Below are 26,430 nucleotides of genomic sequence, written 5' to 3'. Positions count from 1 at the left end.
TTATTTTGAAGCAAAAAATTTCTAGCAGTAAGACCATGCTTGAGGATTTTACCATATAGTTTAGGACACATTGCGGTGGGAACTGAGTTCTGACTTCACCTCCTCCACGGCTCACTCACTTCCTGCTCCATATGTGATTACTCCTGCTCCTTCAGCTCAGGCCCTCTCCAGCTGTTTCTTAGATGACTGGCTGGGCATTTTAACTGTCTCTCTGCTTAGGGTTTCACATTCCTCAGGTTCATGCTATAGTGAGCTGCCAGAGAGACTTTTCTAAATCACCTGCTATACCACTGCTTAAAATACTTCAAAGTTTTCCCATCATAGTCATCAAAATAACCATAACATTTAAAAAAATCTTCTGTAGATTTAAGTGCTTTATATATTATATCATTCACAGTAGCCTTAACTATCCTTTTTTTTAAAGAAAAAAAAAACAGATGAGAAAACTGAACCTTAGAGAAGTTGGGTCAGTAACGTAAGGTGGTAGGGCAGGTTCAGGCATCCAGGATGGAGGCCAGTGAGACACCAAAGCACAGGCTCTGAACGGCCTCCGGGACTCTCTATATCACTGCAACGTGTTTAATAGACACCAGTATGTATTAAGTGTGAGTTCTTATAAAATCAGCCATATTGATGACATCCTGAACCTCTTTTGCCCTTCTTTTCATTTTGCTTTTCTCTTCAATTTAACTTGCCTAAAAACAATGCACTGAATGAATTTTATATGAGGCATTTCATGAACCTCTCTAAGAATTTTGTCTTTGTTAATCCATGTTAAAGCTGGTACTTCATCAGTGGCCTTATTTACATTTTTTTTCCCATAAAACACTGATTTTTTTTTTTAATTAAAGAATTCATTTATTTTGAGAACTTATCTATCTCCAGTACTCTTCCTTATTGGCTTTCCAAAGAAGTAGTTCATCTATTTCAGTATTGAAACAGAATCAAGAAAATAGTCCAGGACATGCCAGAAACATGTTCTCTTATCTAACTTTACAGCAAAACTCCTCCACCATATAGTTTGTTCTAATATTATTTCTACCAATTTCCTAGTTCTTTTTTCTTAACATCTTCAACAATATTTGCTGATAAAAAATATATCTTAGTTTGTTGCCCATATTGTATTATTTTTAACAATTTTAAAATGCATCCATGAGGAGCTTTCTAAACATTATGGTTTGGTTGAATTCTGTCATGGTTTAAACTGAGTACTGCCTGACTTCAGCCATTGTTGAAAAAACAAATTTGGAAGTTTCTGATGCTTAGTTATTATATATCTTCTTAGTCTTGACTACTTCACACTAACTAATATCATAGAACGCAATAAGACGAAGTTCCTCTCTAACCACAGTGGATATAAATCCATATTCTAAATAGTGTTCTTAGTAATTCTGAGTATTTTACCTACCTGTCACATATGATTAAATAGTAATTGTGTTTAATCTCACTCCATGGCTGATGAAGTGTTTCTGAAGGAATATAGAGGAGGGTCAACTCCTTTTCTCTTGAGCCTGAAATGTAAGTGTTATTTTTAATCAATAGTTGCCTGTCAGGAATATTTTAAAACTTGTGTCATTTTTTGAGAGTTAAAACTATTGATAGATAAAAACATGGAAATTCATTTAATCGAGCACCATAATACATAATATACTGCAAAAGAAGGAACATATGAGGAAGCCTCTTTCCCCTCTGTCATGCTAGGAGGTGAACCTATTCAGTGGGGTCACCTCAAGTACTGTATGAAATTCCTAACTGTCTGGACCAGACTGGACACAGGGTACTGATGTCAATCCATGATGGTAAAGAATCTGCCTACAGTGCTGGAGGCTCAGGTTCAAACCCTGGATCGGGAAGATCCCCTGGAGAAGGGAATGGCAACCCACTCAAGTATTCTTGCCTGGAGAATTCCATGGACAGAGGAGCCTGGCTGGTGGTAGTTCATGGCATTGCAGAGTTGGACACTACTGAGCGAGTAACATTTTCACTTTCCAAACATTAGAGCTCGGTTTCATTTTGTAGTTGAAAATAAATATACATGGGAGTTCTAGTTGGCTTGGCAGATAAGTGGGGGTAGCCTTCCAGGCACAGGGCACTGCGAGGGCAAGGCTCTAGGATTGAAGCACGCTTGGCATACTCAAGGAACTGTGAAGATGCCAGTTGCAGCTGACACCATTTCCATGAGAAATGGCTGTTAGAAGTCCAGTCTTTCACAGTGATAAAAGCAAAAAACTCTCCTGGTAATGCCAACCATGTGGCTATTTTCCCATCTTTAAATGATTAACACACTGGTCCCAGAGAACAACTCTAAGCTATCATCTTCCTATTTCCTTTTCATCCATTTCAGCTTTTTATAATGTAGAAGCCTACTGGCCATTCTTTAGAAAACTGTATTTAAATGAATAATTACTACCGCCTCTTATGTAGATGTTTGGTTAAACATTTTATTTTATTTATTTTTTATTTTATTTTATTATTTATTTTTTCTTTATTTTACAAAATTGTATTGGTTTTGCCATACATCAACATGAATCCGCCACTGGTGTACACATTCCTGAGTGCCGCCCCCCCCAACTCCCTCCCCATATCATCCCTCTGGGTCATCCCAGTGCACCAGCCCCAAGCATCCTGTATCCTGCATCGAACCTAGACTGGCGATTCATTTCTTATATGATATTATACATGTTTCAATGCCATTCTCCCAAATCATCTCACCCTCTCCCTCTCCCACAGAGTCCAAAAGACTGTTTGATACATCTGTGTCTCTTTTGCTGTCTCGCATACAGGGTTATCATTACCATCTTTCTAAATTCCATATATATGTGTTAGTATACTGTATTGGTGTTTTTCTTTCTGGCTTACTTCACTCTGTATAATCGGCTCCAGTTTCATCCACCTCATTAGAACTGATTCAAATGTATACTTTTTAATGACTGAGTAATATTCCATTGTGTATATGTACCACAGCTTTCTTATCCATTCATCTGCTGATGGACATCTAGGTTGCTTCCATGTCCTGGCTATTATAAACAGTGCTGTGATGAACATTGGGGTTAACATGCATCTGTTTCAATTCTGGTTTCCTCGGTGTGTATGCCCAGCAGTGGGATTGCTGGGTCATAAAGCAGTTCTATTTCCAGTTTTTTAAGGAATCTCCACACTGTTCTCCATAGTGGCTGTACTAGTTTGCATTCCCACCAACAGTGTAAGAGGGTTCCCTTTTCTCCACACCCTCTCCAGCATTTATTGCTTGTAGACTTTTGGATTGCAGCCATTCTGACTGGTGTGAGATGGTACCTCATCGTGGTTTTGATTTGCATTTCTCTGATAATGAGTGATGTTGAGCATCTTTTCTTTCTTTTTTGTTTTAAATTTTTATTTTATTTTATTTTTTTATTTTTTTATTTTTTTAATTTTAAAATCTTTAATTCTTACATGTGTTCCCAAACATGAACCCCCCTCCCACCTCCCTCCCCATAACATCTCTCTGGGTCATCCCCATGCACCAGCCCCAAGCATGCTGCATCCTGCGTCAGACATAGACTGGCGATTCAATTCTTACATGATAGTATACATGTTAGAATGCCATTCTCCCAAATCATCCCACCCTCTCCCTCTCCCTCTGAGTCCAAAAGTCCGTTATACACAGCTGTGTCTTTTTGCTGTCTTGCATACAGGGTCGTCATTGCCATCTTTCTAAATTCCATATATATGTGTTAGTATACCGTATTGGTGTTTTTCTTTCTGGCTTACTTCACTCGGTATAATCGGCTCCAGTTTCATCCATCTCATCAGAACTGATTCAAATGAATTCTTTTTAACGGCTGAGTAATACTCCATTGTGTATATGTACCACAGCTTTCTTATCCATTCATCTGCTGATAGACATCTAGGTTGTTTCCATGTCCTGGCTATTATAAACAGTGCTGCGATGAACATTGGGGTACATGTGTCTCTTTCAATTCTGGTTTCCTCGGTGTGTATGCCCAGAAGTGGGATTGCTGGGTCATAAGGTAGTTCTATTTGCAATTTTTTAAGGAATCTCCACACTGCTCTCCATAGTGGCTGTACTAGTTTGCATTCCCACCAACAGTGTAGGAGGGTTCCCTTTTCTCCACACCCTCTCCAGCATTTATTGCTTGCAGATTTTTGGATCGCAGCCATTCTGACTGGTGTAAAGTGGTACCTCATTGTGGTTTTGATTTGCATTTCTCTGATAATGAGTGATGTTGAGCATCTTTTCATGTGTTTGTTAGCCATCTCTATGTCTTCTTTGGAGAAATGTCTATTTAGTTCTTTGGCCCATTTTTTGATTGGGTCATTTATTTTTCTGGAATTGAGCTGCATAAGTTGCTTGTATATTTTTGAGATTAGTTGTTTGTCAGTTGCTTCATTTGCTATTATTTTCTCCCATTCAGAAGGCTGTCTTTTCACCTTGCTTATATTTTCCTTTGTTGTGCAGAAGCTTTTAATTTTAATTAGATCCCATTTGTTTATTTTTGCTTTTATTTCCAGAATTCTGGGAGGTGGATCATAGAGGATCCTGCTGTGATTTATGTCAGAGAGTGTTTTGCCTATATTCTTCTCTAGGAGTTTTATAGTTTCTGATCTTACATTTAGATCTTTAATCCATTTTGAGTTTATTTTTGTGTATGGTGTTAGAAAGTGTTCTAGTTTCATTCTTTTACAAGTGGTTGACCAGTTTCCCAGCACCACTTGTTAAAGAGATTGTCTTTAATCCATTGAATATTCTTGCCTCCTTTGTCGAAGATAAGGTGTCCATAGGTGTGTGGATTTATCTCTGGGCTTTCTATTTTGTTCCATTGATCTATATTTCTGTCTTTGTGCCAGTACCATACTCTCTTGATGATTGTAGCTTTGTAGTAGAGACTGAAGTCAGGCAGGTTGATTCCTCCAGTTCCATTCTTCTTTCTCAAGATTGCTTTGGCTATTTGAGGTTTTTTGTATTTCCATACAAATTGTGAAATTATTTGTTCTAGTTCTGTGAAAAATACCACTGGTAGCTTGATAATGTTTGCATTGAATCTATAGATTGCTTTGGGTAGTATACTCATTTTCACTATATTGATTCTTCTGATCCATGAACATTGTATATTTCTGGTTAAACATTTTATTAATCTTTTCCTTCCTCTGAAATTGATTCTCCCAGTGAGATAAGAAGAATTTAAGAAGTGTTAAAGAGCATTCAGAAAACGAAGATCATGGCATCCGGTCCCATCACTTCATGGGAAATAGATGGGGAAACAGTGGAAACAGTGTCAGACTTTATTTTTTGGGCTCCAAAATCACTGCAGATGGTGACTGTAGCCATGAAATTAAAAGACGCTTACTCCTTGGAAGAAAAGTTATGACCATCCTAGATAGCATATTCAAAAGCAGAGACCTTATTTTGCTGACTAAGGTCTGTCTAGTCAAGGCTATAGTTTTCCCAGTGGCCATGTATGAATGTGAGAATTGGACTGTGAAGAAGGCTGAACACCGAAGAATTGATGCTTTTGAACTGTAGTGTTGGAGAAGACTCTTGAGAGTCCCTTGGATTGCAAGGAGATCCAATCAGTCCATTCTGAAGGAGATCAGCCCTGGGATTTCTTTGGAGGGAATGATGCTAAAGCTGAAGCTCCAGTGCTTTGGCCACCTCATGAGAAGAGCTGACTCATTGGAAAAGACTCTGATGCTGGGAGGGATTGGGGGCAGGAGGAGAAGGGGATGACAGAGGATGAGATGGCTGGATGTCATCACGGATCAATGGACGTGAGTCTGAGTGAACTCTGGGAGTTGGTGATGGACAGGGAGGCCTGGCATGCTGTGATTCATGGGGTCACAAAGAGTCACACACAACTGAGCGACTGAGCTGATTTGAAAGAGCATTTGATGTACAGATCCTATTTATTTTGACATCAATGTCAGACCTAGAGCAGATAGTTTTACTATATTTTCTAATTTATCTTAATTTCATTTCCTCCTCAAAAAGAGATGGTTTTATTTAGACGTTATTTGGAAACTGACCCACTGAAAAGATGAAAGCATTTTAATGTTGGCTACCACTTACTGTATAGCTTTAAACAGATTTTTCTGAGCTGGTTTCCTCATCTGTAAAATGTCCTACTATGTAATGGAATTTCTGTTTTTACAGAAAAAAAAAAGTCACCAGTTTTACAGGTGAGGCATCTGGAGAGCCAAGCAATCAGTTAACAATGTGTCTTGTGATAATTTTGAAACATTCTATGTTAAGACCATATTTGATACATAGTAATCATGCAGTAAAGGAGTCTATCATTGTTATTATAATTCTAATTAGAGGAGGAAGTAGCTATCTTCTGGGCTTCCCTAGTGCCTCTGTGGTAAAGAATCCACCTGTGATGCAGGAGACCTGGATTCCATCCCTGGAGAAGGAAATGGCAACCCATTTCAGTATTCTTGCCTAGGAAATCTCTTGGACAGAGGAGCCTGGCAGGCTGTAGTCTGTGGGGTCACAAAGAGTCTGTGACTTAGCGACTAAACAACAGCAACAAACTGTCTTCTACACAAATTTATTTTTTTTCAGAAATTAAGAAAAGCAGTCCAGTCCCTTTTCTCCAGATACCTAATGCAAGTCAAGAGCACAAAAGTTAAATAAACTATTTTTGATGATTATTTTACCCAGGGAAAATTTTCAGTTTTAATAAAATGCAACATTTCACAGAATGTATGCAGCTATCAATTATGAATCAAGATTTCTTTCTTATGTAGTTTACTCAGCTTGAGGCAGTAAATCCTTAAGTTATATGTTTTACAAGGTCAAATAAAATGATTATCCCACTTAAAAATAGTACACTTTTTTTTTTAATTGGACTATAGTTGATTTACAATGTTGTGTCAGTTTCTCCTGAGTACAGATTTTTAAAAGGAAAATACCTTAAGCCATGAAGAATTGTCACTTATAGTGCTGTTTAGCTCTGTTTAGAGTAAGTCAACTCTGACTCTTTCAATCATTTGAGTCTCTGCGCCTCGGTTTTCTCATTTATCAAATGGAGATAGTGTTAGCTCTGAGGAGTGTTTTTAGGGTTAGAAATCGCATATGCAAATTACTTAACACACAGGAAACACTCAAGTGTTTTAAAAAATTACTACTACCACATCTGTGGTTATCCCAGTTTTATTTAACCAACCTTTATAAAATTGAAGGGTTATCTGCTGTCTTCCATGCAAAGCTTTTTGAGATCCAGATCCCAGTGTCCTAAGAAGGGGCTTCTGTGGTCCTCGGGATCTCTCCCTGTGAGATGGCTTGTAATGGTTTCAGAATGTGGCCTTATGCTCACTGAGTAAGCCACTGCCCTTTCACTGGAAGCAGCATATGGAAACCATCACGAGGAGAAGGAATCATTTCAAGTGCTTTGAAAATATAAAAGAAAAATAAATTGTTCCCTGGTAAGTAAATATAGGACGCTGATCTCTGAATAGTCAGGAATACTCTGTGCCAGGGCCTTTAGGGGAAGGCTAATGAGCCTTTCAATCCCTCCCCAGCCTCCACCTCCACAACCCTTGTCTGCTAAATTGGAAGACGTTATTACTATATAAGGCTGCTTTTTCTAAGTAAGTGATAATAGTTAACTCTTGGTGTTTTTAGCTTTTCCAACAGTGGAGAGTTATTTTCATCAGTCAAGATGAAGCTAAAATGAAAAATAGTTTGTGAAAAGTTTAGGCTTTGGGAGTCAGATACTACCGTAACAGTCACCTTTATTTTTGTTTCTTTCATGAAAAGCATAATATTTTCCACTGGATGGTGCTCAGCATGACTGATATTAGGTTGAATTGTGTAAATATTATATTACATGTATTGGCTGCTGCAGAGAGTCAAAACGCAGTGATCCATTTTCAGGGCTCCAATCTTTTGGCCGCCTGCCTGCCAGATGGGGAAATGTTGATCATAACACTTTCATCCTGAGGCAGAGCTGCAGTCTGAGAGAGGAAGCCCGTCATTGTCTGCTTCCTCCGAGCCAAAATGGCCACGCGGCTTCATGTTGAGTGAGTTACCAAGAGCTTCCTTCAGCTGCAGGCACTGGGCTGAGGGTAGACATGAATTCAATTAAGGACCCATTATGATAGTTATTCCATTCTGTTCTTCATTACCGTCAGCTACTCTCACCCTCAGCTTCTTTTTCTTCTCTGAGAAGGAAAATTTCTCCTTCTCTGTCTTCACAGCCCCCATTCTCTTCTTATTGTTTATCCAGTTCTTTTTATGCCTCTCTTTCCCCCTGTAGCTTCCTAAGCAAATTAAGACACCAAATCTGATATTGCCTATCTGCACAAGAAAAAGGAATAATATTGTGTGTGTGTGTGAAAGAGAGAGAAGAGACAGAGAGAGAGCACAAAAGAGAAAGCTGTATATAAGTCTCTCTTCCTTAACTGATTTTCATCGAAGGGTAACAATATGCTGGATTTTTCAATTCAGAGCTGAACTAGTATGAAGTAGGGTGGAGAATTACTTTCCAGGAGTGTGTCTCCATGGTCCAGTCCTTCACTCCGAGAAACTCCTTTTCAAGGCTTTAGGCCCTTTGCCTCCTATCATTGTCTCTGGTCGGAGCAGCTTGCTTCTTCCTGGGAGGCGGTTCTCATTTTCTCCTGAACATGACATGTTTATTCTTCTCCCAGGTCTCTGTGACTTTGACCTTGATCTTTTCTGCAATGGAATGTTTCTCTGTATTTAATTCTCCCAGTCCATAAAAGGTATGCAATAAGGACTATTATTTTTTACCTGGTTAATAATGATTCTTTTTCATTTAGTAAGGGATAAAATCACTTTCAGTCGAAAACAAGGACATATTGTTTGAGGAAGTTCATGAGTTTTGTCAGAAGCTTTAAGGATAAATGTTTTGAACGATAAAGGTAAATGAATTGAAGTTCAGAATCTGTATCAAAGGCAAGTGGGAGCCAGGAGACGATTCTGCTGCAGGATTAAAGAGGGTAAAGGGCAGCCAGAAGGGGTCTGTGGTGGCAGGTTAGCACAGCATGAAACAAGGGCACTCTTCCTTTAGAAATACTCACGTTACCATCAAACCACGGCTCTTACACAGACCCCAGGGTCCTGGAGCCAAGGTAGCAAAGGGTGGCTTCAGATCACAGTATGCCTTCTTATTTTGTACTTAACAAGCAAATATTACTATTCTGATAGAGCTAATGGCTGTGATAAAGAGGCCTTTTGCTCATTGGTATCTCTGGTTTAAAATTTTGCATTTTCCATGCTTATATTGTCACCTTTGCTCTTTGAGGGCAGGAGGCTAGATCTTGTATCTCCTAAAACAGGGCTCTTTAATGTAGATAACATACATACATGTGTAACGAGGGACTTAAATCAGCCATGTACTTACTGAAACATTGTTGAATAAATGGATGAATGAGTAGATGTGTATTTTCTATTCTGTAGTGTGAGGTAGCAACTACTGGAAAGCCTGATTTTGCTGAAGCGTTATCTGGTGTTTTTTTAAATGAGCAGTTTGTTTAAAGAGTGATTATAAGAGTGATATATATGCTTTGTAAGTGTGTGTGTTCCTATTGATTTGATATTATCTAGTAACCAGATGCCAATTTAAGAGGTTCAGTGAAAAGATCATTGACTGAATGGAAATCAGGAGACCTGAATTTTAGGCACTAACTTGAGTTTAGTCTGCTACCTTAACTAAAACTCTCTGACTCCCCATTTCTCTACTTATAAAGGGAAAGATTTATTGATAGAACACATAAAGTGCCTTATAGCTAGATTCTACTTTAAATCAAGAAGATAATAGATGAATGAAAACACCCATCAATGGTCATATTTCCTCTGTTAACATGGAAAAATAAAGCAGTGTTTTCTGCAAAAAGGCAATTCGTTATATGGCATTTCTATGGGACTTTTAGTCTCATTTCACCAAATCATAATTTGTAGCATATATGTGTTATAAATAAATAAGCAAAAATCTCAAATGACATCGATTTAATGTGCCTTTTTGCTATATTTTACTTTTTTAATAATGAAAATTGTATTGCAGTGAGTTACTACTGAATTCAGCATTTTATAATGATTTTTTAAATAAATGCTTTATTCTTTCCCTTTCTTTATTACTTTCCTAAATAAAAAGGCAGTTCACTATCATACATGAATGTAATCAACTATTTAAAAAGTATCACTAAGAATTCATGGATTTAAATAGAACTGGTGTTTTTCTAAATCTAATTTCTTTTTTCAAACTCTGGATCTGACATAATTAAGAGCCTTTAAGTTTGATTTTCTTACCCTACTAGAAACTCCAGGTAGAGAGTGGGTATAGATTATCTCACAGAGTAAAACCACTCATTCTGACGTTACTGGACTTCTATGACAAATTCTGATTTGATGGAGAAGAGGGAATGTGTTTGATACTCTTCATCTATTCTTTAAACCCCTCTCATTTGGGTAAATTGTGTCAAAGAAAAGCAAGAGGCAGTCCTTGGTAAACCTGGCCTTGATTAGTTTACTTCCACATCTCAAAGTGCAGTATTTTGAATCCAATCATAGTTTCACCCCACAAATGGATTAAACTCTATATTAAAAAAAATTAAATAGCTAGAACTGAAAATGGCTTTTATTTTTAGGTTATAAAAATGACACATTGTCATTGTTAAAATATTCAAATATTACAGAAAAGGATAAAAATAAAGTAAAAATTATACCATCCAGAAATAGCACATTATTAACGTTTTGGTGATATTCTCCTTAGTTCCCTCTCTCTCTTCACACACGCCAACTTACAATCACACCTATGTTCAATTCCATGTAAATGAAATGGTACTAAATGTATTCTCTTATTAAACACACAACATGAACATCTTTCTGTGTCAGTGAGTCCCGATTTACATCATCTTTTTAGTAACTGCATAGTGTTACATGTTGACCATAATTTCTGTAACCCATCCCCTACTGAACATATAAGTTATTTATAATTTTCCACTATTATAAATAGCACTCAAATGAATACTTTGCATATATAAAATGTTTGTGTACTTATCTGATCATTTCTATAGAATTAATCCTTAAAAGTAAGATTACTACTCTGAGAATATGCTATATATTTTTTTGGTGAAAATGAAGACTATCTGAATTAATTTGGTGTCAACTATTATATATAAGGAGAAAATTTCTTATCATGTACATGTCGCTCATTAGTATGCTAGTCAGTACAATTCCTTTTGGCAGATAAATATGTAAATGTCAAGGTCATACAATCTAGGTAACATACTTTCACTTCAAAACACTTAAAAGTATTGATAGTGATTGGTAATTTCTAAAATGTGTTAAAAGAAAATTGAGAGGAAAAAAATTCCCACATTCCAGTTCTATTAAATTTCTAGATTGTTTCAGGATAAAATTTTGCATAAAGATGATCAGTGTTTAAAAGTAAAGGACAAGAGGGTATTAGTGCCTAGGGAGTGAGGGTTTGCAGCTTTCCATGAAGGCAATGGCACCCCGCTCTAGTACTCTTGCCTGGAAAATCCCATGGACGGAGGAGCCTGGCAGGCTGCAGTTCATGAGGTCGCGAAGAGTCGGACACGACTGAGCGACTTCACTTTCACTTTTTACTTTCATGCATTGGAGAAGGAAATGGCAACCCACTCCAGTGTTCTTGCCTGGAGAATCCCAGGGACAGGGGAGCCTGGTGGGCTGCCATCTATGGGGTCACACAGAGTCGGACATGACTGAAGCAACTTAGCAGCATGTAATGATCAAGATGTCATTGTCAGATAAATCAGATTTTTAAAAACTAACTTCCAATAAATAATATATCTTTGAAAGATATGTGAAAGTAGGTTTTATACATGATAAAGCCATATTATAAAAGTATTGTTACAAATATCATTTTAGTATTGTTTTCTTAAAGGGATAGGGTAGGTTAAGAGAAGCCTTTCTTTTCAGAAACACCTCATTGAAATTTAGGTTTTAGAATTTTTTTTGTTGGAGGGATGTTTAATTTATAAACTGTATTGCCAAACCTGTATTTAGTTTTTATGAAGGACTGGTCCTGAAACTGAAGCTCCAATACTTTGGTCTCCTGATGGGGAGAGCTGAGTCATTCGAAAAGACCCTGATGCTGGGAAAGATTGAGGGCAAGAGGAGAAGGGAACGACAGAGGATGAGATGATCAGGTCAACGTGTGACAAGTGCTGTGGAGAGGTGTGCCCTAGCCCTCCCTTCTCATACATAGTCGGGGATGGCAAGGCCTGGAGACAGTGGCAGTTTAACCCCCTAAAGTTTTTACAGCTCTCCAGCTTCGTACACAGGAACCCCTGCACTCCTAGGAGAAAGGCAACTTTGTCCTGAGTTCTTCTGGAAAGAGTGGTTGAAGGGGTGGGCGTGGGTGGATATGGCGTGGGCCATATCCATCCTCAGGAAGGCTGCTGCTGAAGGATGTGAGTGAACTTGTCCCTGAGCGTGGCGGAGCAGCTAGCAAACTTCCAATTATTAGTGTCCCTGGGGGCATCGAGATCACACTCATATCTGTGATTTACAGAGAGCACAGCCTGGGTCCTTATCTCTGACTCCTTCCAGAAGTTGTTATCTGTAACCAAAAAGTATCTGTTGTTCTTCAGTTGCTCAGTCGTGTCTGACTCTTTGCAACCCCATGGAATGCAGCACACCAGGCTTCCCTGTCCTTCACTATCTCTCTGACTTTGCCCAAACTCATGTCCATTGAGTTGAGGATGCCATCTAACCATCTCATCCTCTGTTACCCTCTTTTCTTCCTGCCCTCAATCTTTCCCAGCATCAGAGTCTTACCCAGTGAGTTGGTGCTTTGCATTATGTGGCTGAAGTATTGGAGCTTCAGCTTCAGGATCAGTCCTTCCAATGAATAATCAGGGTTGATTTTCTTTCAGATTGACTGGTTTGATCTCCTGTAGTCCAAGGGACTCTCAAGAGTCTTCTCTAGCACCACAGTTAGAAAACATCAATTCTTTGGCACTCAGCTTTCATTATGGTCCAACTCTCACATCTGTAGATGACTACTGGAAAAACCATAGCTTTGACTATATGGACCTTTGCCAGCAAAATACTGTCTGTAAACTAAAATAGTTGACCAACCTAGACAGCATATTAAAAAGCAGAGACATTATTTTGCCAACAAAGTTTCATCTAGTCTATAGTTTTTCCAGTAGCCATATATGGATGTGAAAGTTGGATTATAAAGAGGCTGAGTGCCAAATAATTATGCTTTTGAACTGGGTGTTGGCGAAGACTCTTGAGAGTCGCTTGGACTGCAAGGACATCCAACCAGTCCATCCTAAAGGAAATCAGTCTAGATATTCATTGGAAGGACTGATGTTGAAGCTGAAACTCCAGTATTTTGGCCATCTGATGCAAAGAAAATGAGGCCACCTGACTCATTTGAAAAGACCCTGATGCTGGGAGGGATCGCGGGCAGGAGGAGAAGGGGATGACAGAGGATGAGATGGTTGGATGGCATCACTGACTCGATGGGCATGAGTTTGGGTAAACTCCAGGAATTCGTGATGGACAGGGAGGCCTGGTGTGCTGCAGTCAATAGGATTGCAAAGAGTTGGACACAACTGAGCAACTGAACTGAATAGAAAGGGAAAGACTAAAGATCTCTTCAAGAAAATTAGATACCAAGGGAACTTTTCATGCAAAGATGGGCACAATAAAGGACAGAAATTATATAGATCTAACAGAAGCAGAAGATATTAAGAAGAGGTGGCAAGAATACACAGAAGAACTATACAGAAAGGATCTTCATGACCCAGATAACCACAATGCTGTGATCATTCACACTCACCTAGAGCCAGACATCCTGTAATATGAAGTCAAGTGGACCTTAGATAGCAACATTATGAACAAAGCTAGTGGAGGTGCTGGAATTCCAGCTGAGCTATTTCAAATCCTAAAAGATGATGCTGTGAAAGTGCTGCACTCAGTATGCCAGCAGACTTGGAAGACTCCACAGTGGCCGCAGGACTGGAAGAGGTCAGTTTTCATTACAGTCCAAAGAACAGGGAGTGAAGTCGCTCAGTCGTCTCCAACTCTTTGCAACCCCATGGACTACAGCCTACCAGGCTCCTCTGTCCATGGGATTTTCCAGGCAATAGTACTGGAGTGGATTGCCATTTCCTTCTCCAGGTGATCTTCCTGACCCAGGGATCGAACCCAGGTCTCTCACATTGTAGACAGACGCTTTACCGTCTGAGCCACCAGGGAAGTCAATCCCAAAGAAAGGCAATGCCAAAGAATGTTCAAACTACCGCACAATTGCACTTCTTACATGCTAGTAAAGTAATGCTCAAAATTTTCCAAACCAGGCTTCAACAATACATGAACCGTGAACTTCCAGATGTTCAAGCTGGATTTAGAAAAGGCAGAGGAACCAGAGATCAAATTTCCAACATCTGCTGGATCATGGAAAAGCAAGAGAGTTCCAGAAAAACATCTATTTCTGCTTTATTGACTATGCCAAAGCCTTTGACTGTGTGGATCACAGCAAACTGGAAAATTCTTAAAGAGATAGGAATACCAGACCACCCGACCTGCCTCCTGAGAAATCTGTATGCAGGTCAGGAAGCAACAGTTAGAATTGGACATAGAACAACAGACTATTTCCAAATCGGGAAAGGAGTATGTCAAGGCTATATATTGTCACCCTGTTTATTTAACTTATATGCAGAGTACATCATGAGAAATACTGGATTGGATGAAGCACAAGCTTGAATCAAGATTGCTGGGAGAAATATCAAAAACCTCAGATATGCAGATGACACCACCCTTATGGCAGAAGGTGAAGAAGAACTAAAGAGCCTCTTGATGAAAGTAAAAGACGAGGCTTAAAACTCCACATTCAGAAAACTAAGATCATGGCATCTGGTCCCATCACTTCATGGCAAATAGATAGGGAAACAATGGAAACAGTGGGGGACTTTAATTTTTTGTGCTCCAAAATCACTGCAGATGGTGACTGCAGCCATGAAATTAAAAGACGCTTGCTCCTTGGAAGAAACGCTATGACCAACGAACCTAGACTGCATATTAAAAAGCAGAGACATTACTTTGCTGACAAAGGTTCATCTAGTCAAAGCTATGGTTTTTCCACTAGTCATGTATGGATATAAGAGTTGGACTATAAAGAAAGCTGAGTGCCAAAGAATTGATGCTTTTGAACTGTGGTGTTGGAGAAGACTCTTGAGAGTCCCTTGGACTGCAAGGAGATCCAACCAGTCTATCCTAAAGGAGATTAGTCCTGAATATTTATTGGAGGAACTGATGCTGAAGCTGAAGCTCCAATACTTTGGCCATCTGATACGAAGAACTGACTCATTTGAAAAGACCGTGATGCTGAAAAAGATTGAAGGATGGAGGAGAAGGAGACAATGGATGATGAGATGGTTTGATGACATCACCAACTTGATGGATATGAGTTTGAGTAAGCTGTGGAAGTTGGTGATGGACAGAAAAGCCTGGCGTGCTGCAGTCCATGGGGTCACAAAGAGTCGGACACAACTGAGTGACTGAACTGAACCAGTTTATTATAAAAGATATTATAAAGGATACAGATGAACAGCCAGATGCAGAGGTATGTAGGAGAAAGTCAGGAAGAGTCCTGAGTGTAGCAGCGTCTCTTCCTTGTGGATATAGGGCTCAGCACCTTCTCATCAAGTGTCCTGTTCATCAACCCAGAAGTTCAAATCTTGTTATTCAAGAGTTTATAGGGCTTAATATGCAACACCTCCTACCTCATTCCCTCCAGAGGTCAATGGGTGGGGCTGAAATTTCCTAATCACTTGGTCTTTCTAGTGACCAGCCTCATCCTAAGGGTATCCAGGAGTCCTGCTCTCAGTCACCTCATTATATAAACTCAGGTGTGCGCAAACAGATTCCTTGTGCATAATGAAAGACACTCCTCACTCAGGAAATTCCAGGGGTTTAAGGAGTTTTGTGCCAGGTATTAGTGACAAGGACAAAATACATGTCTTGTTATACCACAAATATGCTAAATTCTGGGATAAATGAGACATTATCTTTGCTCTTAAGAAAGGCAACCTCCATGGAAGAGGCAGATTTATAACTATTAAGAAGGTGACAAGATTTTAAGGAGAAGAATATATAATGTATTATAAAATAGAAACCATGAATAAATTAATTCTGCATAGTAGCTTCAAGGAACCATACAGAGGAGTCACTATTCAAACTGGACCCTGAAGTGGGTAAAGTCGTTCCAGGCCTAGGGAACAGCTTCCACACGCACGCTAAAGCATGCGAGAGTGTGGCGTGGTGAATGAACAGCAAGGAGCTGCAGAGGCTAGTATCTTCTGAGAAACTGTCCTGTTTCAGTGCTATAATGATCTCTTTCATGAGCACTGGATAAATCTCAATGAAGTATGTGTTAGATAGAATTCAATCAGATACTATCAGTCTGATATTTTGGCCTTCTTTCTTTCATTGTTCATTCCTTTATGTATGCATAAAAGTTCACTGGTCACTATAATAACATTTGAAATTTTACATTCATTTTCTGTGGTTTGCATGAAGCATTTGTGTCAGACTCAAGTCTTTGTAAGAACGGCTATAATGAAGGTCTTGACATCTCACCATCATGGAAAGAGTGAAAGGATACCAAATTTTAGACTCTCTTTAATTTATTAACTGAGAAACTGAGAAGAACCAGGGATTGAAAGTCACTGTCTTCTTCCTTTCAAATGCGTCATCTTGTTTGTTATAAACTCTTTCTTTAAAATTCTCATTAAAGATTTTTAAACAGGGGACTGGCATGATCTAGAGCATGCTTAGAAAGGTGACCGACAGTAATGTGGAGATGGGTTGAAAGGTGGAGCTTGGGGGATGGAGAATAATAGGAAGGAGGTGGTTAGAATATTCCAGTGGCTTAGTCAGCGAAGAATCCATGTGCAATGCAGGAGACCTAGGTTTGATCCCTGGTTTGGGAAGATCCCTGGAGAAGGAAATGGTAACCCATCCCAGTGTTCTTGCCGAGGAAATCCCATGGACAGAGGAGCGTGGCGGGCTACAGTCCATGGGGTCACAAGAGTCAGACAGATTTAGTAACTAAACCACCCCCACCAATGACAAATAAATAATGAGACTCTAGATTAGGCTGAGGCCACTGGGGCTGAAAAAGGAGAAACACAGATAAATTAGAAATATATAGCTGTGGATGGCAAGAATAGGGGAAGAGTGGACTGTAGTTGGAGGTTTTATCTTGGAAGACAAAGGGATGGATGTAGCATTTATTGAAAGAAGCAATTATGGAGAAAAGAAAATAAATTTCATTCTAAATAAACTGAATTTGGACATCCGGAAGTTGCTGTGTAATGAAGAGTTAAGAGTCCGGGCTCGGGAAAGCTACCAGTACTAGAGATTATCTGGGGAAATGGCTGAAACCCATGAAGCAAGAAGCAAAGAGGATACAGGACAGAATCTTGGAGAAGATCAGTATACAAAGTTTGGACAGAGAAAAAGAAGTTAAAAGAGGTCACAAGAGAGACAGAAAGAGCATAAGCATTTCTGGTATGTTAAGAAAGGAGAATATTTTAAGGAATTGCTTATCAGTGACAACTATTTCAGGGTATAAGGAAAAGGATGATAAGACCATACATTGACATATAAGAGGATCTGGGTGAGAAAACAGAAAGAGTGAAGATGGCATCTATTTGAGAGAAAAGAGGTTTCAGTTCAGTTCAGTTGCTCAGTCGTGTCCGACTCTTTGCGACCCCATGAATCGCAGCACGCCAGGCCTCCCTGTCCATCACCAACTCCCGGAGCTCACTCAGACTCACGTCCATCAAGTCAGTGATGCCATCCAGCCATCTCCTCCTCTGTCGTCCCCTTCTCGTCCTGCCCCCAATCCCTCCCAGCATCACAGTCTTTTCCAATGAGTCAACTCTTCGCATGAGGTGGCCAAAGTACTGGAGTTTCAGCTTTAGCATCATTCCTTCCAAAGAAATCCCAGGGTTGATCTCCTTCAGTTAGGAAAGTGTTTTTTAGAATATTAGCAGGAGAAAGAGAGAAAGACAGGGTAATTACACTTATAGCAAAGTTAGAGTTGTTTGGGAAGGATTAAATCCATTGAACTTAGTGCTAGGTATTTTATTTTGATATTTGGAAGTATTCTTAACTAATAGAAAATATTAGATGTAAAAAATTTTTGACAAAAGAACAGAAAAACAAATAAGGCTATTATTTGTTCTAAAAAACAGTGCCTTCTAAAAGTGTCTAAGCTGGGGACTGGGAATTATTATTGATTTGAATGATTTGGACAACATGAACACAGAATTGGAGTAATTATAATCCTTAGTGCATAGCACATTTCTTGAGCTATTTTTAACAATATCATAAGTACATGTGATCTCAACAAAAACTAAGAAAATGACCTGCCCTTACCTCTCACTATATTATCCTGCCTCTATGGACTCAGGGTAAGCATCATCCTGAATTCTGTATTTATTATTACTTGCCTTTCTTTTTATATAGTTTATATAGTTTTTTATATAGTTTAATCAAATATTTCAGTTCAGTTCAGTTGCTCAGTCACGTCCAGTTCTTTGCGACCCCATGGACTGCAGCACGTCAGGCCTCCCTGTCCATCAACAACTCCCAGAGCTTACTCCATTGAGTTGGTGATGCCATCCAACCATCTCATTCTCTGTCATCTCCTTCTCCTCCTGCCTTCAATCTTTCCCAGCATCAGAGTCTTTTCAAATGAGTCAGTTCTTCACATCAGGCGGCCAAAGTATTGGAATTTCAGCTTCAGCATCAGTCCTTCCAGTGAATATTCAGGACTGATTTCCTTTAGGATGGACTGGTTTGATCTCCTTGCAGTCCAAGGGACTCTCAAGAGTCTTCTCCAACACCACAGTTCAAAAGCATCAATTCTTCAGTGCTCATCAATTCTTAAGCTTTCTTTATAGTCCAACTCTCACATCCATACATGACTAGTGGAAAAATCATAGCTTTGACTAGACGGACCTTTGTTTGCAAAATAATGTCTCTGCTTTTCAATATGCTGTCTAGGTTGGTCATAACTTTCCTTCCAAGGAATAAGTGTCCTTTAATTTCATGGCTGCAATCACCATCTGCAGTGATTTTGGAGCCCCCCAAAATAAAGTTAGCCACTGTTTCCACTGTTTCCCCATCTGTTTGCCATGAAGTGATGGGACCAGATGCCATGATCTTCGTTTTCTGAATGTTGAGCTTTAAGCCAACTTTTTCATTCTCCTCCTTCATTTTCATCAAGAGGCTCTTTAGTTTCTCTTCACTTTCTGCCATAAGGGTGGTGTCATCTGCATATCTGAGGTTTTTGATATTTCTCCCGGCAATCTTGATTCCAGCTTGTGTTTCTTCCAGTCCAGCGTTTCTCATGATGTACTCTGCATATAAGTTAAATAAGCAGGGTGACAATATACAGCCTTGACGTACTCCTTTTCCTATTTGGAACCAGTCTGTTGTTCCATGTCCAGTTCTAACTGTTGCTTCCTGACCTGCATACAGGTTTCTCAAGAGGCAGGTCAGGTGGTCTGGTATTCCCATCTCTTTCAGAATTTTCCACAGTTTATTGTGATCCACACAGTCAAAGGCTTTGGCATAGTCAATAAAGCAGAAATAGATGTTTTCTGGAACTCTCTTGCTTTTTTGGTGATCCAGCGGATGTTGGCAATTTGATCTCTGGTTCCTCTGCCTTTTCTAAAACCAGCTTGAGCATCTGGAGGTTCACGGTTCACGTACTGTTGAAGCCTGGCTTGGAGAAGTTTGAGCGTTACTTCACTAGCGTGTGAGATGAGTGCAATTGTGCGGTAGTTTGAGCGTTCTTTGGCATTGCCTTTCTTTGGGACTGAGATAGAATTGAATATTTATGCATTCTAAAGAAAGAGATGTTTTAAGTCTAGTAATTTTTAGCTTTATAAGAAGGGCCTCATGCTGCATTTAGCCTTTGGAGGTTTTGCTTTTCTCAGTGTTTTTTTCACTGGCTGAGATCCATATGGCTGCAGCCTGTTCGTTTGTGGTGTTGGATGTGTAATGTTCCACGGTGTGAACATCTCACAGTTTACCTGTCATTTTCTTGTCAAAGAACACGTGGGCTGCTCCGGGTGTTTGCCGCTCTGAGCAGTGTTGCTAGAACATTTCCTGTTGCAAGTGGGTGAGGGTTTCATTTAGCTATAAAGTCAGGAGTACAGTTGTTGGGTAATAGGTTTGTAAATGATCAGCTTAGGAGGAAAAACTATTTTTCAAATAGGTACATGATTTACAATTCCACCAGCAATGCCTAAGGAACCCTATGCCTCTACATCTTCTTCAACACTTGATCAGATTTTTTAATTTTTGCCATTCTTTTGGCAGTAAAATACCATCTCTTGTGGTCTTGATTTGTATTTCTCTGACCACCAGGTAATTCAAATATCTCTTCTTTTTTTTTTTTGGCAATATGTGTTTTTTCTTCTGTGAATTGCTTATTCATATCTTTAGAATATTTTTCTTTTATGTTATTTGCATCCTTCATGACTGATTAGTATAAGAACTTTACCCATTCTTCATATAATAAACCTTGTCAGTTGGATGTATACCAAATGAACTCAGAAGGTTTATAACCTTTTCATGTTATTTAAGGTTTCTTTGGATGAACAACAATTTCAGTATAGCCAAACATATCAATTATCTTCTTTTATAATTTTTTGGGTCTTGTTAGAAAAATCTTTTATTACACTAAAGTCTAAGAAATATACACCTGTATTTTCTGTAAGATCTGAGTTTTAGTAATTATTATTTAAAATGTGTTTTCCAAGATGTTTTTCTAGATTTATTTTTTACAGTAAACCTTTTATTTTTCTTAAATAATGGTGTTCTTTCAATTCCAGGAAATTTCAGCTACTTTCAAAAAATTTGTTTTAACCATCTTGGAGATTAAAAGTGACTTGGTTAAAAGCAATCCCCTGCCCCCAATCTGCCGCCACCATCTCACATTTCTAGAATTCAGCCATTGCAATTTTCTGACTTAATAATGGCATCAGGGTGTTGTGACAACAGCTAGGAATCAAGTTTTTTAATTTTTGAATTCTTCAACTGTAGCTTTGTTGTTTGGATAAGTGAAGTAGGAAAGTGAATGAAACCTAGCTTTATATTATGTAGCCATATGTACATATATGTATATGTATGTTGCTTTTTATGTATGACTTCCAGGGAGCAACACTAAAGATATTTCAGTCTGTAAAAATGAATTTGTGGTACTGGATAAATATCAATCAATCACTTGTACTTTATTTAAAAGAAATTTTGATTATGCCAGGAGTCATTTTTCTAGTTAATTCTAAGACAGTGAGACAAAGACTGGTGGCAGGCTTTTTTTGGTATAATGTAAGGAGAATAAAACAATTGCAAAATATTTGGAAAATTAGCTAAATTTCAAGCCTCCATATACTAAAATTTGATATTCTCTCACTTTTCAAATTCAATGAATGAGCAGGGTTAGAGAGAAGTCCAAATTAAGGTGATCATTTTACCATCAAATTATAGAGCTAGGCAGAGGGGAGTTAACTGAACGGTGTTTACTGTGTGGCCCTATGTTTTACAGTCTTTCCCCTTTAGCTTTCTATTCAGATTCTTTGCAATACAAATTCCATGTTTTACAAGTTTCCTAGATTTTGAAAACAAATTTCTTTAATAAAGTAGCCAAAATATAATCCTGAACTGCAACCAGATGTTTCAATGTTTGCATAAAGAAATGTCCTTTCATTTTTTACCATTTCACATGTGGCCAGGTGCACATGTTTATGTAATGTGATTATCTGTAATAGATTATAACATAGGAGAAACATTAAATAAACCTACAGATATATTTGGCCAGGTGGTTCACTAATTAGATCTGTATTTTATAGTGTTCTATTTTTTGGTTGCTGAGAGTATGTTCGAGTAGAAATGGACAGAGGTTTATCTCTAGAAACAGGTTTGATTTCCTTAAAAGGCAGTTGTTTCTTTTCTCCTTCGCTTCTCTGGAGAACTGGCTACAAAGTGGGAATAGTTATGCTATGACTCATTTACAAGGCTGTGCATAGCATATAGAGTTCAGATAAAATTATAATGAAACAGAATCTAATTAAACTCTGTGGAACAAGAGAGTAATTTTTAAAAGGAAATTTTATGGATTGCATTTTCCTGAATCTACTTTGTTGACAAAATAAGCTGTTCCTTGTTTTTTAAAAAAGACTTAATTCAAACATTGGAATAAGATTTTCAGTTGCCTTTTTAACTCACTATATCTAGTTTTGTATTTGCCAAAAGATATGACATGTATTGTTATGTTAGGTGATTACTGGGTAAATTAGAAATGATTTAATTCTTGTTCAGGTGTCTCAATGACTACTTTAGATCCTTAAGTTCATCGAGTTGCATATAAAAAATATAATTGTATCAACCATACTGCCTACCTTAAAATTTGCTGCTGCTGCTGCTAAGTCGCTTCAGTCGTGTCCGACTCTGTGCAACCCCATAGACGGCAGCCCACCAGGCTCCCCCGTCCCTGGGATTCTCCAGGCAAGAACACTGGAGTGGGTTGCCATTTCCTTCTCCAATGCATGAAAGTGAAAAGTGAAAGGGAAGTCGCTCAGTTGTGTTCGACCCTTAGCGACCCCATGGACTGCGGCCCATCAGGCTCCTCCGTCCATGGGATTTTCCAGGCAAGAGTGCTGGAGTGGGGTGCCATTGCCTTCTCTGAAAATTAAATATACATTTTAAGATTTCTATAGCAGTATCAAACTGAAATGCTCTCTGCTTTGCCAGTTTTTAGCAAGATGTTCCCAGTGTGGATATGTTGTTTGAAAATGCGGATACTCTGCTCATGCGAACACAATGAGATCTTTAAAAATACTTACTGAATACTTATTCAAAAAGACTTGGTTAGTGAGTACTTACACTGAGTGAGGGAGAGCAAATATAAGGGACAAACGTGACAGAAAGTGCTGATAGAGCATGGCATTTATTCTTCAGAGTCTGGATGGGGCCTCCCTGTCCTTTAGGTCTGTGCTCTATCAGCCATCTGCAATTAGAGCTGGACTTTGACCTCAGTCTCTGCCATCACCAGGCTAAGTCAGTCCCCAGCCCCATATTTTGGCTACCAAATAACAAAGTAATTAAAGGAAATGAGAAAAATGTATTCATCTGAATATGAGTTTTTAAAAACTGCTTTGGTGTCAATAAACATCAGTTAAGGGAACGCCATGAATCAAACTAGGCTCCTGGGATGCAAAGATGAATATTAAAAAGTTCTCTTCTAAAAGCTTGCATTAGTATAGAAAGAGTCAAATATGTGATACAATTAGCATGATATGATGTTCTAAGTGTTTTTATAGACGATGGTGTAGACAATAATGGAGACACAAAGGGGGATATACAGGGGTGATCAGAACGTTTTCTGGAAGATGAAATGCATAAACTGAAGCATGAATACAGGAAAGCTTCTGTCTGGATGGAGCACGGGCAAACAAGACATGTTCTAAGAAGGAACAGCCTTAAGGCATAAGCCAGTGTGGCCTGTTAGATCCTCTGAGTGCAGGAGTCTGCTGGGACCTCGGGGTGTGCATGAGTGGGGCACTTGAGGGTGGAAAGCTACAGATGAGACACATCGTTGTGGAGTTAGGCAGGAGCCACGTCATGGAGCGACTTGTGACCTCGAAGTAGCTAGAATTTTCAAAAGGCAATGGGAATCCGTTAAAACCATTCTACACCTTTAAGGAATAATGTGATCAAGCCCTGGAGATAGGATTGGTTGGGTGAGGGACTTCAAGGCTGGGAGAGGACAGAGGATGAGAAGTAGAAAGGAGGAGATGAAGCCCATTGATCAGAATAATTAGATTCTGTAGGATGAGGTGGGTATACAGGTAGTATAGGAGAAAGAAGAATCTGAGCTGACCTGGGTAACTGAGCAAATTTTAGGGTCATTCTTGGAGATAGTGACTATAAAAGAAGGAAGAGGTGTACAAGAAGGATAACAGGCTTACTTTTGTGCATTTGAAGTGGGAGGTTTTTGGAGGAAATCCATAGTGTCTTGTTGGCAATTATGGGTAAGGCCCCAGAGCTCAGGAGAGAGGGAAAGATTTGGAATTCATCTGTGTGCAGCTGGTGGTTGAAGTCATTGGAGTGGGTGAGATCACCCACATCAAGAAAAACAACTGTTATCTAAGTGGTCCAGCTTCACACAGAGTAGATACAACAGTTCTTGGCACGTACAGTGGGCACATGACCAGGTACTTGTTCTGTCCTGGATGGTGCACAGGCTCTAAGGATAAAATAACCCAGCACGGAACAGAGGAAAGGCAGTTGCTTGCTGTGCTCTTTCTCTCTCCACTGGAAGGTAATTTAACCATCAAGAAAACTCTTTGTAGCTTTAGTGCCATCTAATAAGAAATATGCGTTTCATACTCCAACTTTATTAAAATTGCATACTGGCACAGTTTTGCTCAGGATGAAATAAATCTGAAGTCAGGTGAGTATGTTTGAAATACGCATATGAAACCATTTGTTTTTTTGAACACCAATATAATCGTGGGATAACCAGGATGCAGGTTTTGCACACTGCCCAAATCAAGAATAATCTCCTCCACCTACAGTATAGAACTCTGTACATGGAACTCTGCTCAATGTTATGTGTCAGCCTGGATAAAAGGGGAGTCTGGGGGAGAATGAATACATGTGTATGTATGGCTGAGTTCCTTTGCTGTCCACCTGAAACTATTCCGACACTGTTAATCAGTATGCATACACGCTACATTCCGTCGGTCGTGTCTGACTCTGCAACACCGTGGACTGTGGCCTGCCAGGCTCCTCTGCCCGTGGGGATTCTCCAGGCAAGAATATTGCATCTCTTATGTCTCCTGCGTTGGCAGACAGATTCTTTACCACTAGCAGCAACTGGGAACCGTTTAATCAGCTCTGTCTGTGCTGTGCTCAGTTGCTTCAGTCATGTCCGACTCTTTGTGACCCTCTGGACTGCAGCTCACCAGCTCCTCCATCCATGGGGTTCCCTAGGCAAGAATACTGGAGTGGGTTGCCCTGTCATCCTCCAGGTTATCAGCTATACCCCAATGGAAGATGGTTATTAAAGTCCGCCTGAGTTCTTTACCTAGCCTCTAAGTGTCGGTATGCTGTAGCGTTTCACTGCCTTCGCATTCTATGATTGCATCCTTTGAGACTCTCCTGCCTTTATTGTGATAACGCTGTCCACGTCTCTGTCCCTAGCACCTTACTTTCAGATCTGTCCTCCACACAACTGCGAGCTGTGGTGATGTTGGCAAAACACTTATTGGCCCTTGCTAACTTCCTGATTAAAACCCTTCAGTGTTTCCTGGTTCCTTTCAGACTAAAGCAAATACTGTTTAATTTTGGGGATCCTTTATCAATGATGTTCTAATTCTTTAGCCTTATCTTTTTCCTTCTTACTATTTGAGCTTTAAATTCTAGTAACACCCATTGCTCATGGTTACTCTTCACATATATGCATATATGCATGTATGTATACTTTTTGGGGTCACCTGTCTTCACTCCTGCTTCTGCCTCTATATGCAACTCTCTCCCTCCTCAGAAGGTGAGGTGTCTTGGCCCTGAGTGAATTACCTCTCTATTTTCATAATACTCTGTGCCTATCGTTGTTACTTAACACATTGTTTCATAATTACTGATTTATATGGCTGTTTCCTTCACTACCCCACGAGCACCTTGCAGGTAGCAACTGTGTTTAATTCATCTTTGCATCATTAGCGACTAGCATATGCTCGTAGAATGGTTAAACAAATAAGGGGGGAGTGAAGATCAAGGGAAAACTCACACGAAAAACATGTTTTTGTACTTCAGCTTAATTGTTTTAGCCACTTAGTAATTCCAGTTAACCATATGCAAATTTGTTACCGCTCAATTCTTTTTGTTACCAGTTCTAGTCAGATACTATCTGAAATGGCCATACCTTTACAGGATGTGCGGAGCTGTTTCTTTCCCTCAAGAACTCCTTCAGTTTTGGAGAAAAAAGTAGATTGGCTGTCTGCCCCAAGACGCACGGGTAGCTGATCCCTTCTGCAAGTAAAAACATGCTGTATTGGTGGTACTTCTTACTTTAGCCTCCTGAAAAATTTCCTGAGGAAACTCCAACTGTTTACTTTCTAGTCTGACAGGATGGTCAAATAGGTTTTCTTTTAACTCTTTTCTACCTACATGTTTTTGGGACCTATATATGTTCTACCCACATTTTGATTAGGATGTACATGTTTATGCAGAGACATATATCAGTTCAGTTCAGTTCAGTCGCTCAGTCATGTCCAACTCTTTGCAACCCCATGAATCGCAGCATGCCAGGCCTCCCTGTCCATCACCAACTCCCGGAGTTCACTCAGACTCACATCCATTCCAGTCAGTGATGCCATCCAGCC

The 26,430-nt window shown here is 39.3% G+C and overlaps 1 protein-coding gene across 3 annotated transcripts in view; it reads left to right on the top strand.

Annotated features, from left to right (window-relative positions):
* Positions 1-26,430, top strand: part of SYNPO2 (synaptopodin 2) — a 205,707-nt gene that overhangs the window by 7,818 nt on the left and 171,459 nt on the right. The gene's annotated exons all lie outside the window — the stretch shown is intronic.

The sequence above is a fragment of the Ovis aries genome, chromosome 6 (assembly GCF_016772045.2).
Source record: "Ovis aries strain OAR_USU_Benz2616 breed Rambouillet chromosome 6, ARS-UI_Ramb_v3.0, whole genome shotgun sequence".
Taxonomy (NCBI): domain Eukaryota; kingdom Metazoa; phylum Chordata; class Mammalia; order Artiodactyla; family Bovidae; genus Ovis; species Ovis aries.
This window is presented reverse-complemented; position numbering and strand designations above follow the sequence as displayed.